This window comes from Ranitomeya variabilis, chromosome 2, assembly GCF_051348905.1.
Source record: "Ranitomeya variabilis isolate aRanVar5 chromosome 2, aRanVar5.hap1, whole genome shotgun sequence".
NCBI classification, from domain to species: domain Eukaryota; kingdom Metazoa; phylum Chordata; class Amphibia; order Anura; family Dendrobatidae; genus Ranitomeya; species Ranitomeya variabilis.
This window is the reverse complement of record NC_135233.1, coordinates 1,093,688,396-1,093,703,039: the sequence shown is the minus strand read 5'-3', so window position 1 is coordinate 1,093,703,039 and position 14,644 is coordinate 1,093,688,396.

Below are 14,644 nucleotides of genomic sequence, written 5' to 3'. Positions count from 1 at the left end.
AAAAAAAAAAAAAAAAATAGGCTTGCTATAGCCCACTGAATGAGAGATAGCACACACAGCAGTGGCACACAAGCCCTGACTGAGGCCAATATTTTTCTCCCACTGATTGATGTAGTGTTTTTGTGTTGAGGTAGAATTTAGAACACAAATCACGGAAAAAATAAATAGGCTTTCTATGGCCCACTGAATGAAAGGGAGAGAGGTGGCACACCCAGGAGTCAAGACTGGCACACAAGCTGAAAGGGCAATATTACTCTCCCACTGTTTTTTTATGTATTTTTTGTTTTTTCAGGGAGACTTTAGAAACCCAATAATATTTAAAAAAAAAAATAAATAGGCTTTCTATGGCCCACTGAATGAGAGGGAGAGAGGTGGCACACCCAGGAGTCAAGACTGGCACACAAGCTGAAAGGGCAATATTATTCTCCCACTGTTTTTTTAGGTTTTTTTTTTTTTTTTCAGGGAGAATTAGAAACCAAATAATATTAAAAAAAAAAAATAAATAGGCTTTCTATGGCCCACTGAATGAGAGGGAGAGAGGTGGCACACCCAGGAGTCAAGACTGGCACACAAGCTGAAAGGGCAATATTACTCTCCCACTGTTTTTTTAGGTTTTTTTTTTTTTTCAGGGAGACTTTAGAAACCAAATAATATTAAAAAAAAAAAAAAAAAAAAAAAATAGGCTTGCTATAGCCCACTGAATGAGAGATAGCACACACAGCAGTGGCACACAAGCCCTGACTGAGGCCAATATTTTTCTCCCACTGATTGATGTAGTGTTTTTGTGTTGAGGTAGAATTTAGAACACAAATCACGGAAAAAATAAATAGGCTTTCTATGGCCCACTGAATGAAAGGGAGAGAGGTGGCACACCCAGGAGTCAAGACTGGCACACAAGCTGAAAGGGCAATATTACTCTCCCACTGTTTTTTTATGTATTTTTTGTTTTTTCAGGGAGACTTTAGAAACCCAATAATATTTAAAAAAAAAAAATAAATAGGCTTTCTATGGCCCACTGAATGAGAGGGAGAGAGGTGGCACACCCAGGAGTCAAGACTGGCACACAAGCTGAAAGGGCAATATTATTCTCCCACTGTTTTTTTAGGTTTTTTTTTTTTTTTTCAGGGAGAATTAGAAACCAAATAATATTAAAAAAAAAAAATAAATAGGCTTTCTATGGCCCACTGAATGAGAGGGAGAGAGGTGGCACACCCAGGAGTCAAGACTGGCACACAAGCTGAAAGGGCAATATTACTCTCCCACTGTTTTTTTAGGTTTTTTTTTTTTTTCAGGGAGACTTTAGAAACCAAATAATATTAAAAAAAAAAAAAAAAAAAAAAAATAGGCTTGCTATAGCCCACTGAATGAGAGATAGCACACACAGCAGTGGCACACAAGCCCTGACTGAGGCCAATATTTTTCTCCCACTGATTGATGTAGTGTTTTTGTGTTGAGGTAGAATTTAGAACACAAATCACGGAAAAAAATAAATAGGCTTTCTATGGCCCACTGAATGAAAGGGAGAGAGGTGGCACACCCAGGAGTCAAGACTGGCACACAAGCTGAAAGGGCAATATTACTCTCCCACTGTTTTTTTATGTATTTTTTGTTTTTTCAGGGAGACTTTAGAAACCCAATACTATTTAAAAAAAAAAATAAATAGGCTTTCTATGGCCCACTGAATGAGAGGGAGAGAGGTGGCACACCCAGGAGTCAAGACTGGCACACAAGCTGAAAGGGCAATATTATTCTCCCACTGTTTTTTTAGGTTTTTTTTTTTTTTTTCAGGGAGAATTAGAAACCAAATAATATTAAAAAAAAAAAATAAATAGGCTTTCTATGGCCCACTGAATGAGAGGGAGAGAGGTGGCACACCCAGGAGTCAAGACTGGCACACAAGCTGAAAGGGCAATATTACTCTCCCACTGTTTTTTTAGGTTTTTTTTTTTTTTCAGGGAGACTTTAGAAACCAAATAATATTAAAAGAAAAAAAAAAAAAAAATAGGCTTGCTATAGCCCACTGAATGAGAGATAGCACACACAGCAGTGGCACACAAGCCCTGACTGAGGCCAATATTTTTCTCCCACTGATTGATGTAGTGTTTTTGTGTTGAGGTAGATTTTAGAACACAAATCACGGAAAAAATAAATAGGCTTTCTATGGCCCACTCAGTGAGAGATGGCACACACAGGGATGGCACTGTAGCAGAAATGCCAATCTTAATCTCCCACAAAAAAAAAACAAAAAAAAAAAAAAAACTGTCCTACAATTACTATCTCCCTGCAGTAATGTAAGCCAGGTATGGCAGGCAGCAATAGGAGTGGACTGATGCACAAATTAAATAAAAAGTGTGGACAAACAAAAAAGATAGCTGTGCAGAAAGGAAGGAACAAGAGGATATGTGCTTTGAAAAAAGCAGTTGGTTTCCACAGTGGCGTACACACAGCAATACAGCTATCACGGAGCCTTCTAGGGCAGCCCAATGAGCTACAGCGCTGAGGGGAAAAAAAAAAAAAAATAGCTTCCACAGTCCCTGCACACCGAAGGTGGTGTTGGACAGTGGAAATCGCTGCAGCACAAGCGGTTTGGTGGTTAGTGGACCCTGCCTAACGCTCTCCCTGCTTCTGACGAAGCGGCAGCAACCTGTCCCTAAGCTCAGATCAGCAGCAGTAAGATGGCGGTCGGCGGGAACGCCCCTTTATAGCCCCTGTGACGCCGCAGACAGCAAGCCAATCACTGCAATGCCCTTCTCTAAGATGGTGGGGACCAGGATCTATGTCATCACGCTGCCCACACTCTGCGTTCACCTTCATTGGCTGAGAAATGGCGCTTTTCGCGTCATTGAAACGCGACTTTGGCGCGAAAGTCGCGTACCGCATGGCCGACAAGCACAGGGGTCGGATCGGGTTTCATGAGACGCCGACTTAGCCAAAAGTCGGCGACTTTTGAAAATGATCGACCCGTTTCGCTCAACCCTAGTGGCGAGTTTTGAGTGGCGACTTTTGTATTTCGACTTTTATGTGGCGAGGTTGGTGTATGTGTGGTGAAATGTGCGCTGAGGGTGGTATATGTGTTCAAGCACGTGGTAGTGTGTGGCGCGTTTTGTGTGTGTGTGTTCATATCCCCGTGGTGGTGTGGTGAGTATCCCATGTCGGGGCCCCACCTTAGCAACTGTACAGTATATTCTCTTTGGCGCCATCGCTCTCATTCTTTAAGTCCCCCTTGTTCACATCTGGCAGCTGTCAGTTTGCCTCCAACACTTTTCCTTTCACTTTTTCCCCATTATGTAGATAGGGGCAAAATTGTTTGGTGAATTGGAATGCGCGGGGTTAAAATTTTGCCTCACAACATAGCCTATGACGCTCTCGGGGTCCAGACGTGTGACTGTGCAAAATTTTGTGGCTGTAGCTGCGACGGTGCAGATGCCAATCCCGGACATACACACACACACACACATACACACATATGCAGCGCCCCAGAGTCCTGGTCGTTGCAGTACTGATGCTCCGCCACTAAGGGGGGCTATGGTACGTCAGATGGCACTGAAGGAGTTCACCTGACCAGGTATCACAGACACTAATACACTTCACAGTCTGGCCTCCAGGGGGAGCTAAGGGTGCTATGTATTAGGCCACTCCTCACAATTAGGTAAAACTGGGGGTTCGATAGGAAGTTAGAGAGAAGCTGACTGGGAATTGAACAGGCAACATCCTGTGGCAGAGGGTGTTGCGGGGAGAGACTCAGGGGGGTCCTTGTCAGGAGTGGGATCCTGGCAGAGACCTAGCGAACTAGAGAGAACGTAAAGGGACCGCGCCTGCACTTCCTTGCGGCGGTACCCAAGAAAGGACAAGAAGCGAGGTGCATTGAGAAGAGTGAGAAACGAGATCAAAGCAACAAGGAGATAAAGCCAGTAGGAGTAGTGCTGAAAGATCGAGGCAACATCCTACTGAGGCGCGTAGTCGGTGGCCAGAACGCCGAGGAAGTAATTGACTCCAAGTATTACTTCAAACAGAGGCAGGACAGTTGATTACAGGTTGGCTGTCTCACACAAATCACCTATGAAGACATGGGGGGCAACGGTGGGAGAGGGGCGACTCTAGGGTCCCGGAAGAACTCCAGGCCTACTCGTCATACGGGTGCGTCCTAGCCAAATCATCTGGGGGACGGAGAAGAACATCAGGATCAGTTGTGAGGGAACATCAGAAACAGACACAACAGTTGTGGGGACTTTCCCGTGGTGCTCAGCAGGGGAAGACTGCAACATACAGGCGCTAGTTGGTAGGCACCGATTTCCACCTGCAAAGGGAACTCTGGATGTGCCATCGGACCGGCCGGTCTCAGCCAGCTCGGTTGTCAGTGCTCTGGATTGAGGACCCTGAAGCCTTCAGTAAAGAGGTAAAGAGACTGCATCCCTGTGTCCTCGTTATTGATTGCGCCTTGCACCACACACCGAACTGTTATTTCTTTATTGGACGCACCCATAGCAGGGTCACGGGCCGGGGTCTAGCCACCGTGACATCGACAGGGCCAGAAGAGAGACCCGGTACGGAGTACGCTGTGGCCCTGCGGCTGTGGGGGCGCTCCAATTTGGCGTCACGAACAGGATGTACTTAAGCCCGAGGATCGGGTCATGTGTGCCTTGGAACTGTGATTGAATTGTGCTTAGACTGTGCTTTATTGAAAAGACTGTGTACTGCCATTACCACAAGGACTACCGCCAAAACCGCTGCCATTATAGTACCATGTGGCGTGCAGGACGAGTGGGGCGTGTCATCGTGGGTGTAGCCTGGAAGAATGGCGCGAAGGTGGAACCAGCCCCTCACAGATACTACTATGTCCGAGAGATATGTCCATCGACGAGAAAGGTCCGCCTCCTAGTGTGGGATGGTGGAGGAGAGAGAGGCCGCCCTCCGGATGGGGAGGGGCAGGAACCGCTGGATGCCACGAGGCAGAATCCGGTGGCAGCATGGCGAGCGGAAGTCACCCAGGAGAGGGGGAGAAGACCCGTACCAGGCCCCGCCAATGGGAGCCGAGGGAGCTCCTACCAGGCTGCGCAGACCAGGAAATCCTTGGAGCGGAGGTGGAAGAGCTGTGCCGGCAGTTCCGGAGTCTGTGCCAGCGAGCAACCATCGCTAGTGAGGGACCGCACCATCACCAGGCACTGGTACCGCAGCCGGCAGCAGAGGAGACCAGCACCGGAGATGCTCCGGAAGCAGGTAGCAGCACCGACCCTGCCGCGGCGGCCGAAGAGTCCTTGCTAGTGGATGTGGACTCACCTCCACCACGACCACCCGGATGGGTGTGTAGTCGCATTGAATGCGAGAGGCCTTGGGAAACCCTGCAGACGGCCGACAACCCCCTGCGACCCACCAAGCAGCCCGAAAAGTTCCAGGGAGAATGGGTGACCTTCAAGTGGACCCGTGCGGCCACCACCAATTTGATTGGGTTCCCAGGGGACGTCCAGGAGGAGGGGGAGAGTATCGAGGTCATCCGCCAGAGGGAATATCGCCAGCAGCTGCGCCAGCAGGAAGAGGAGTGGGCCCGCAAGAAAGAGCTCCGGCGTCAGGCAGAGTGGGAGAAGGACCTTCAGGCTAAAGCCCAGGTTAGGCAAGCTGCTGAGGAGGACTGGGGCCCGCAGCGCCATGGAGTCATCAGCACCTTCCGGCTGCAGGGAGGTTGGGGCTTCATCAAAGAGCCCGGTCTCGCTTTGGAGGTATTCGTGAACCGGCGGGATGTGGAGGCGCACCTCATCGAAGGACACCCAGACCGGGATCTTTACCCGGGAGACCGAGTTCGGTACACCCGCCACTGGGGAGACAAAGGGTGGTATGCCTTGCACGTGCGCAAATACAAGCCGGAAGTGACAGTACCACCATCCGACGATTCACCGGGACCAGCAGTCATTGCTCCAATCTCCCTGTGTGCCAAATGCCTGCGGACCATCACCCCGAGGAGAACCGTGAGTACCCAGACCCCTATCCAGGGTGCGGACGCCCTTTATGTGGTGGCAGGTGGAGGGCAGTACTCACGGAAGCCACCCCCAGACTTGGAGGGATAAACCTCGATACCACGGGAATGTACATAGTTACTTGTTCGTTTTTTCTATGTGTCCTTTTGCTGCTACAACCCGACTAGGGTTAAACTCTTAAAGGGATCCCTTTGGTTACCCGGGATCCCTTCCTCTGCTTTTTGTTTTTGTTTCCTGTTTTGTCATTGTTGAAAGGACTGCTGAATCATGAACAATGCATGATTACAAACTTCTTGTAAATAGTTTGCACCTTCTTAAAGGTGCCCTCTACTGGTTTTACAAAAGAAAGGACTCTTTGCGAAGAAACTGTTCCTGGAAACAGCACCGGAGTCCTTACTGTATACAGACTTGCAGCTTGAGAAGTTACACTATCTCATAGAGACTTGGTTCCTTCTTAAAAGGAATGCTCACATGTTGCACTTACGAATAGTGTTGCCTTAAGATAGTTGAATGGTAATGATGTCTTGACAGAAGAAGTAATAATGCCAATATGTAAAAGTTATATGTTTTTAACTAGTTAATTGTGAGGAATGTTTAATAATGTGCTAGAAGAATGAGGACAGAAAGTGAACCCGTACGGGGTTAGTCAGTGAGTCCTCCTAGGAGCCATACAGAGATGGCTCGGTGATCTTGAACTGAGAGAAGGAAGATAAGTTCTATACTGTGTATAGTAGCAGAAAGGCAGAAGGCCCGGGCGGAAAGGGGCGGTCCTGCAACAGAACGAGAGGCAGTAGGCTTGGGGCAAATAGACAGGCGGTCCTGCAGATGTAAAGGTGGAAAATGAAGAAAAGTTGATTAGCCTTATAGTGTTTTATAAGAAGGTCTTTAGTGGATTTAGCGTATACGTCCTTAAAGGCAATGTTCAATTATTGTTCGGAAATTGCACTAAGTAGAATACCCGGTTGGGTAAGAAAAGTTATTTATAGTATGTTATTTAAAAGTATTTAACCATGTTTGTAACGTTCAAGTGTCCTCACCTCCCATAAAGGGAAGCTCTGTTAAAGTTTACTTATTATTGCATTCCAAAATTGTATGTCTTTTTGCTGACATGTATTGTTGTTTTCTTCCCAGTCCAGGAGTACTGGATTTAACCGGGGGGAGTGCAGCGCCCCAGAGTACTGGTCGTTGCAGTACTGATGCTCCGCCACTAAGGGGGGCTATGGTACGTCTGATGGCACTGAAGGAGTTCACCTGACCAGGTATCACAGACACTAATACACTTCACAGTCTGGCCTCCAGGGGGAGCTAAGGGTGCTATGTATTAGGCCACTCCTCACAATTAGGTAAAACTGGGGGTTGGATATGAAGTTAGAGAGAAGCTGACTGGGAATTGAACAGGCAACATCCTGTGGCAGAGGGTGTTGCGGGGAGAGACTCAGGGGGGTCCTTGTCAGGAGTGGGATCCTGGCAGAGACCTAGCGAACTAGAGAGAACGTAAAGGGACCGCGCCTGCACTTCCTTGCGGCGGTACCCAAGAAAGGACAAGAAGCGAGGTGCATTGAGAAGAGTGAGAAACGAGATCAAAGCAACAAGGAGATAAAGCCAGTAGGAGTAGTGCTGAAAGATCGAGGCAACATCCTACTGAGGCGCGTAGTCGGTGGCCAGAACGCCGAGGAAGTAATTGACTCCAAGTATTACTTCAAACAGAGGCAGGACAGTTGATTACAGGTTGGCTGTCTCACACAAATCACCTATGAAGACATGGGGGGCAACGGTGGGAGAGGGGCGACTCTAGGGTCCCGGAAGAACTCCAGGCCTACTCGTCATACGGGTGCTGTCCTAGCCAAATCATCTGGGGGACGGAGAAGAACATCAGGATCAGTTGTGAGGGAACATCAGAAACAGACACAACAGTTGTGGGGACTTTCCCGTGGTGCTCAGCAGGGGAAGACTGCAACATACAGGCGCTAGTTGGTAGGCACCGATTTCCACCTGCAAAGGGAACTCTGGATGTGCTATTGGACCGGCCGGTCTCAGCCAGCTCGGTTGTCAGTGCTCTGGATTGAGGACCCTGAAGCCTTCAGTAAAGAGGTAAAGAGACTGCATCCCTGGGTCCTCGTTATTGATTGCGCCTTGCACCACACACCGAACTGTCATTTCTTTATTGGACGCACCCATAGCAGGGTCACGGGCTGGGGTCTAGCCACCGTGACATCGACAGGGCCAGAAGAGAGACCCCGTACGGAGTACGCTGTGGCCCTGCGGCTGTGGGGGCGCTCCACATACACACATACATACATACACATTCAGCTTTATATATATATATATATATATATATATATAACTAGACTGTGGCCCGATTCTAACGCATCGGGTATTCTAGAATATGCATGTCCACGTAGTATATGGACAATGATGATTCCAGAATTCGCGGCAGACTGTGCCCGTCGCTGATTGGTCGAGGCAACCTTTATGACATCATCGTCGCCATGGCAACCATTATGACATCTACGTCGATACTGTGCCCGTCGCTGATTGGTCGAGGCCTTGCGGCCTCGACCAATCAGAGACGCGGGATTTCCATTATGACATCACCGTCGCCATGCTGTGCCCTGTTATGACCCCAATGGCGAGGGTCTCAGAGGAACGTGGAAGTCTGCAGAATACAAAAATCCAGCTCATAGGGCAGTGGTAGCTGGGTTGACCATATATCTACTCCTAACGCCAACACTAGAAGTAGCCGGGGATCATTCCTACGTTGATTCTAGATGACACGCTCCAGCCGGAGAATCTAGCTACCCCTAGTAGAGGAAAACAAAAGACCTTTCTTGCCTCCAGAGAAGGGGACCCCAAAGCTGGATAGAAGCCCCCCACAAATAATAACGGTGAGGTAAGAGGAAATGACAAACACAGAAATGAACCAGGTTTAGCACAGAGAGGCCCGCTTACTGATAGCAGAATAAAGAAAGGTAACTTATATGGTCAACAAAAACCCTATCAAAATCCACACTGGAAATTCAAGAACCCCCGAACCGTCTAACGGTCCGGGGGGAGAACACCAGCCCCCTAGAGCTTCCAGCAAAGGTCAGGATATATATTTGGAACAAGCTGGACAAAAATACAAAACCAAAACAAAATAGCAAAAAGCAAAAAGCGGACTTAGCTGATATAACTGGAACCAGGATCAGTAGACAAGAGCACAGCAGACTAGCTCTGATAACTACGTTGCCAGGCATTGAACTGAAGGTCCAGGGAGCTTAAATAGCAACACCCTTAACTAACGACCCAGGTGCGGATAAAAGGAATGACAGAAAAACCAGAGTCAAAAAACTAGTAACCACTAGAGGGAGCAAAAAGTAAATTCACAACAGTACCCCCCCCTTAGTGAGGGGTCACCGAACCCTCACCACGACCACCAGGGCGATCAGGATGAGCGGCATGAAAGGCACGAACTAAATCGGCCGCATGAACATCAGAGGCGACCACCCAGGAATTATCCTCCTGACCATAGCCCTTCCACTTGACCAGGTACTGAAGCCTCCGCCTGGAGAGGCGAGAATCCAAGATCTTCTCCACCACGTACTCCAACTCGCCCTCAACCAACACCGGAGCAGGAGGCTCAGCAGAAGGAACTATAGGCACAATGTACCGCCGCAACAAGGACCTATGAAATACATTGTGAATAGCAAACGACACAGGAAGATCCAGACGAAAAGATACAGGATTAAGGATTTCCAATATCTTGTAAGGCCCAATAAAACGAGGTTTAAATTTGGGAGAGGAGACCTTCATAGGAACAAAGCGGGAAGAAAGCCATACCAAATCCCCAACGCGTAGTCGGGGACCCACACCGCGGCGGCGGTTGGCAAAGCGCTGAGCCCTCTCCTGTGACAACTTCAAGTTGTCCACCACATGATTCCAGATCCGCTGCAACCTATCCACCACAGAATCCACCCCAGGACAGTCAGAAGGCTCCACATGACCCGAAGAAAAGCGAGGATGGAAACCAGAGTTGCAGAAAAAAGGCGAAACCAAGGTGGCGGAACTAGCCCGATTATTAAGGGCAAACTCAGCCAACGGCAAGAATGTCACCCAATCGTCCTGATCAGCAGAGACAAAACACCTCAAATAAGCCTCCAAAGTCTGATTGGTTCGCTCCGTCTGTCCATTAGTCTGAGGATGGAAAGCAGACGAAAACGACAAATCAATGCCCATCCTACTACAAAAGGATCGCCAGAATCTGGAAACGAACTGGGATCCTCTGTCTGACACAATATTCTCAGGGATGCCGTGCAAACAAACCACGTTCTGGAAAAACACAGGAACCAGATCGGAAGAGGAAGGCAGCTTAGGCAAAGGAACCAAATGGACCATCTTTGAGAAGCGATCACATATCACCCAGATAACGGACATGCCCTGGGATAGCGGAAGATCAGAAATGAAATCCATGGAGATATGTGTCCAAGGTCTCTTCGGGACAGGCAAGGGCAAGAGCAAACCGCTGGCACGAGAACAGCAAGGCTTAGCTCGAGCACAAGTCCCACAGGACTGCACAAATGACCGCACATCCCTTGACAAGGAAGGCCACCAAAAGGACCTGGCCACCAGATCTCTGGTGCCAAAAATTCCCGGGTGACCTGCCAACACCGAGGAATGAACCTCGGAAATGACTCTGCTGGTCCACTTATCCGGGACAAACAGTCTGTCAGGTGGACAAGACTCAGGCCTATCAGCCTGAAATCTCTGCAACACACGTCGCAGATCCGGAGAAATAGCTGACAAGATAACTCCATCTTTAAGAATACCAACAGGATCAGCGACTCCAGGAGCATCAGGCACAAAGCTCCTAGAAAGAGCATCGGCCTTCACATTCTTTGAACCTGGTAAATACGAGACAACAAAATCAAAGCGGGAGAAAAACAATGACCAGCGGGCCTGTCTCGGATTAAGGCGTTTAGCAGACTCGAGATACATCAGATTTTTGTGATCAGTCAAGACCACCACACGATGCTTAGCACCCTCGAGCCAATGACGCCACTCCTCAAATGCCCATTTCATGGCCAACAACTCCCGATTGCCCACATCATAATTTCGCTCGGCAGGCGAAAACTTCCTAGAGAAAAAGGCACAAGGTTTCATAACAGAGCAACCAGGGCCTCTCTGCGACAAAACGGCCCCTGCTCCAATCTCTGAAGCATCCACCTCAACCTGAAAGGGAAGTGAGACATCGGGCTGGCACAAAACAGGCGCCGAAGTAAACCGGCGTTTCAACTCCTGGAAAGCCTCCACGGCAGCAGGAGCCCAGTTAGCTACATCGGAGCCCTTCTTGGTCATATCCGTCAAAGGTTTCACAATGCTAGAAAAATTAGCGATAAAACGACGGTAGAAGTTAGCGAAACCCAAGAACTTCTGTAGACTCTTAACTGACGAGGGCTGAGTCCAATCAAGAATAGCTCGGACCTTGACTGGGTCCATCTCCACAGCAGAAGGGGAAAAAATGAACCCCAAAAAGGGAACCTTCTGTACACCAAAGAGACACTTTGAGCCCTTGACAAACAAAGAATTTTCACGCAAAATTTTAAAGACCAACCTGACCTGCTCCACATGCGAATCCCAATTATCAGAAAAAACCAAAATATCATCCAGATAAACAATCAAAAATTTATCCAGATACTTCCGGAAAATGTCATGCATAAAGGACTGAAAAACTGAAGGCGCATTGGAGAGCCCAAAAGGCATCACCAAGTACTCAAAATGACCTTCGGGCGTATTGAATGCGGTTTTCCATTCATCACCTTGCTTAATGCGCACAAGGTTGTACGCACCACGAAGATCTATCTTGGTGAACCACTTGGCACCTTTAATCCGGGCAAACAAGTCAGACAACAGCGGTAAAGGATACTGAAATTTGACAGTGATCTTATTTAAAAGCCGATAATCAATACAAGGTCTCAAAGATCCGTCCTTTTTTGCCACAAAAAAGAATCCCGCACCAAGAGGGGAAGAAGACGGACGAATATGTCCTTTCTCTAGAGACTCCTTGATATATGAACGCATAGCGGTATGTTCAGGTACCGACAGATTAAACAGTCTTCCCTTAGGAAATTTACTGCCTGGGATCAAATCTATAGCACAGTCACAGTCCCTATGAGGAGGCAGTGCACTGGACTCAGACTCACTGAAGACATCCTGATAATCAGACAAATACTCCGGAACTTCCGAAGGCGTAGAAGAAGCAATAGACACAGGCAGGGAATCCCCATGAATACCACGACAGCCCCAACTTGAGACTGACATAGCCTTCCAGTCCAGGACTGGATTATGGGTCTGTAACCATGGCAGCCCTAAAACAACCAAATCATGCATTTTATGTAAAACCAGGAAACGTATCACCTCGCGGTGTTCAGGAGTCATGCACATGGTAACCTGTGTCCAATACTGCGGTTTATTTGCTGCCAATGGCGTAGCATCAATACCCCTAAGAGGAATAGGATTTTCTAATGGTTCAAGAGTAAAACCACAGTGCTTAGCAAATGACAGATCCATAAGACTCAGGGCAGCACCTGAATCTACAAACGCCATGACAGGAAAAGACGACAGTGAGCAAATCAAAGTTACAGACAGAATAAATTTAGGTTGCAAATTACCAACGGTGACAGGACTAACAACCTTAGCTATACGTTTAGAGCATGCTGAGATAACATGTGTAGAATCACCACAGTAGTAGCACAAGCCATTCCGGCGTCTATGAATTTTCCGCTCATTTCTAGTCAGGATTCTATCACATTGCATTAAATCAGGTGTCTGTTCAGACAACACCATGAGGGAATTTGCGATTTTTCTATCACATTGCACCGAATTAGGTGTCTGTTCAGACAACACCATGAGGGAATTTGCGGTTTTGCGCTCCCGCAACCGCCGGTCAATTTGAATAGCCAGTGCCATAGTATCATTCAGACCTGTGGGAATAGGAAAACCCACCATAACATTCTTAATGGCTTCAGAAAGGCCATTTCTAAAATTAGCGGCCAGTGCACACTCGTTCCAATGTGTCAGCACGGACCATTTCCGAAATTTTTGGCAGTACACTTCAGCCTCGTCCTGCCCCTGAGACATAGCCAGCAAGGCCTTTTCTGCCTGAATCTCAAGATTGGGTTCCTCATAAAGTAAACCGAGCGCCAGAAAAAACGCATCAATATCAGCCAATGCCGGATCTCCTGGCGCCAGCGAAAAAGCCCAATCCTGAGGGTCGCCCCGTAAGAACGAAATAACAATTTTTACTTGCTGAGCAGAGTCTCCAGATGAACAGGGTCTCAGGGACAAAAACAATTTACAATTATTCACAAAATTCCTAAACTTAAACCTGTCTCCGGAAAACAGTTCAGGAATCGGTATTTTAGGTTCTGACCTAGGATTACTGATAATGGAGCGCCCCCACACCGCCGCAGGGCCGAGGGGTACCCGGAGCCGGGCCTCTAGGTCTCAGTCCTGGGGTTGTCACGGTGGCTAGACCCGGTCCGTGGCCCTGTCTGTCAATGGGGGACGTCCGGTGCAATAAGTGGTGTGGTAACGGTGCAGGTCGCGGTAAATAACGAGGACACCAGTTTGCAGTCTCTTTACCTCTTTACTGAAGATGTTGGAGACCTCAGTCCAGAGCGCTGTTAACTGGGTTTTCAGAGACCGGCCGGTCCAACGACACATCAGGAGTTCTCCTCACAGGTGGGAATCAGTATCTACCTTCTAGCGCTGTGTGTTGTAGTTCTTCCCTGCTGAGCTCCCGGGATAGTCCTCACAACTGTTTCTTTCTGTCTCTACTGTTCGTTCTCCGTCCTCCAGGTGATATGGTAGGACGCACCCGTATGACGGGGTAGGCCTGGAGTTCTTCCGGGACTCTAGAGTCGCCCCTCTCCCACAGCTGCCTCCGTTGTCTGCTTAGGTGTTAAGTGAGACAGCCAACCTGTAATTAGCTGTCCTGCCGTGGTTTGCAATGTACTTAAAGTCTCTTTCTTGCTCGGCGTTCCGGCCACCGATTGTTTGCGCCTCAGCAAGGTGCTGCCTCTTTCAACAAAACCCCTGCTGGTATTCTCCTTTTCTGTATTCCCGTTGTTTGCTGGTTAGTTCTGCTCTGAGGAGTCTGCCAGGATCCCCATCCCTGACAGGTCCTCTCACTAGCTCTTCCCAGCTACTTCTCCCTGTCTTCCTGTCCAACCCCCAGTTTTACCAGAGTTGTGAGGAGTGGCCTACTAGATAGGACCACCCCCCCTGGTGGCCGGAGTGTGAAGTGTGGTGAAAATGTACCTGGTCAGAGGAACTCCTTAGTGCAATCAGACGTACCATAGCTCCCCATAGTGGCGGAGCCGCAGTACTGCAACAACCAGGACTCTGGGGTGCTGCACTCCCCCCCGGTTAAATCCAGTACTCCGGGACTGGGAAAACAAGAACAATAATACATGTTAACAGGAAACACACAAACTTTTGAAATAGCATAACAATTGAACATAACAATGCTTCCCTTTACGGGAGGTGAGGATTCTTGAACGTTGCAAAAGTTAGGTCATGCACAGTTTATGACTCTCAGTTCAGTGGTTGAAACAGCGGGGACCCCGGGTAAACAAAGGGGTCCCCCTTATGAAAGTTTTTTGAGCAATTCACTGTCCATTACTCTATTGTCCATT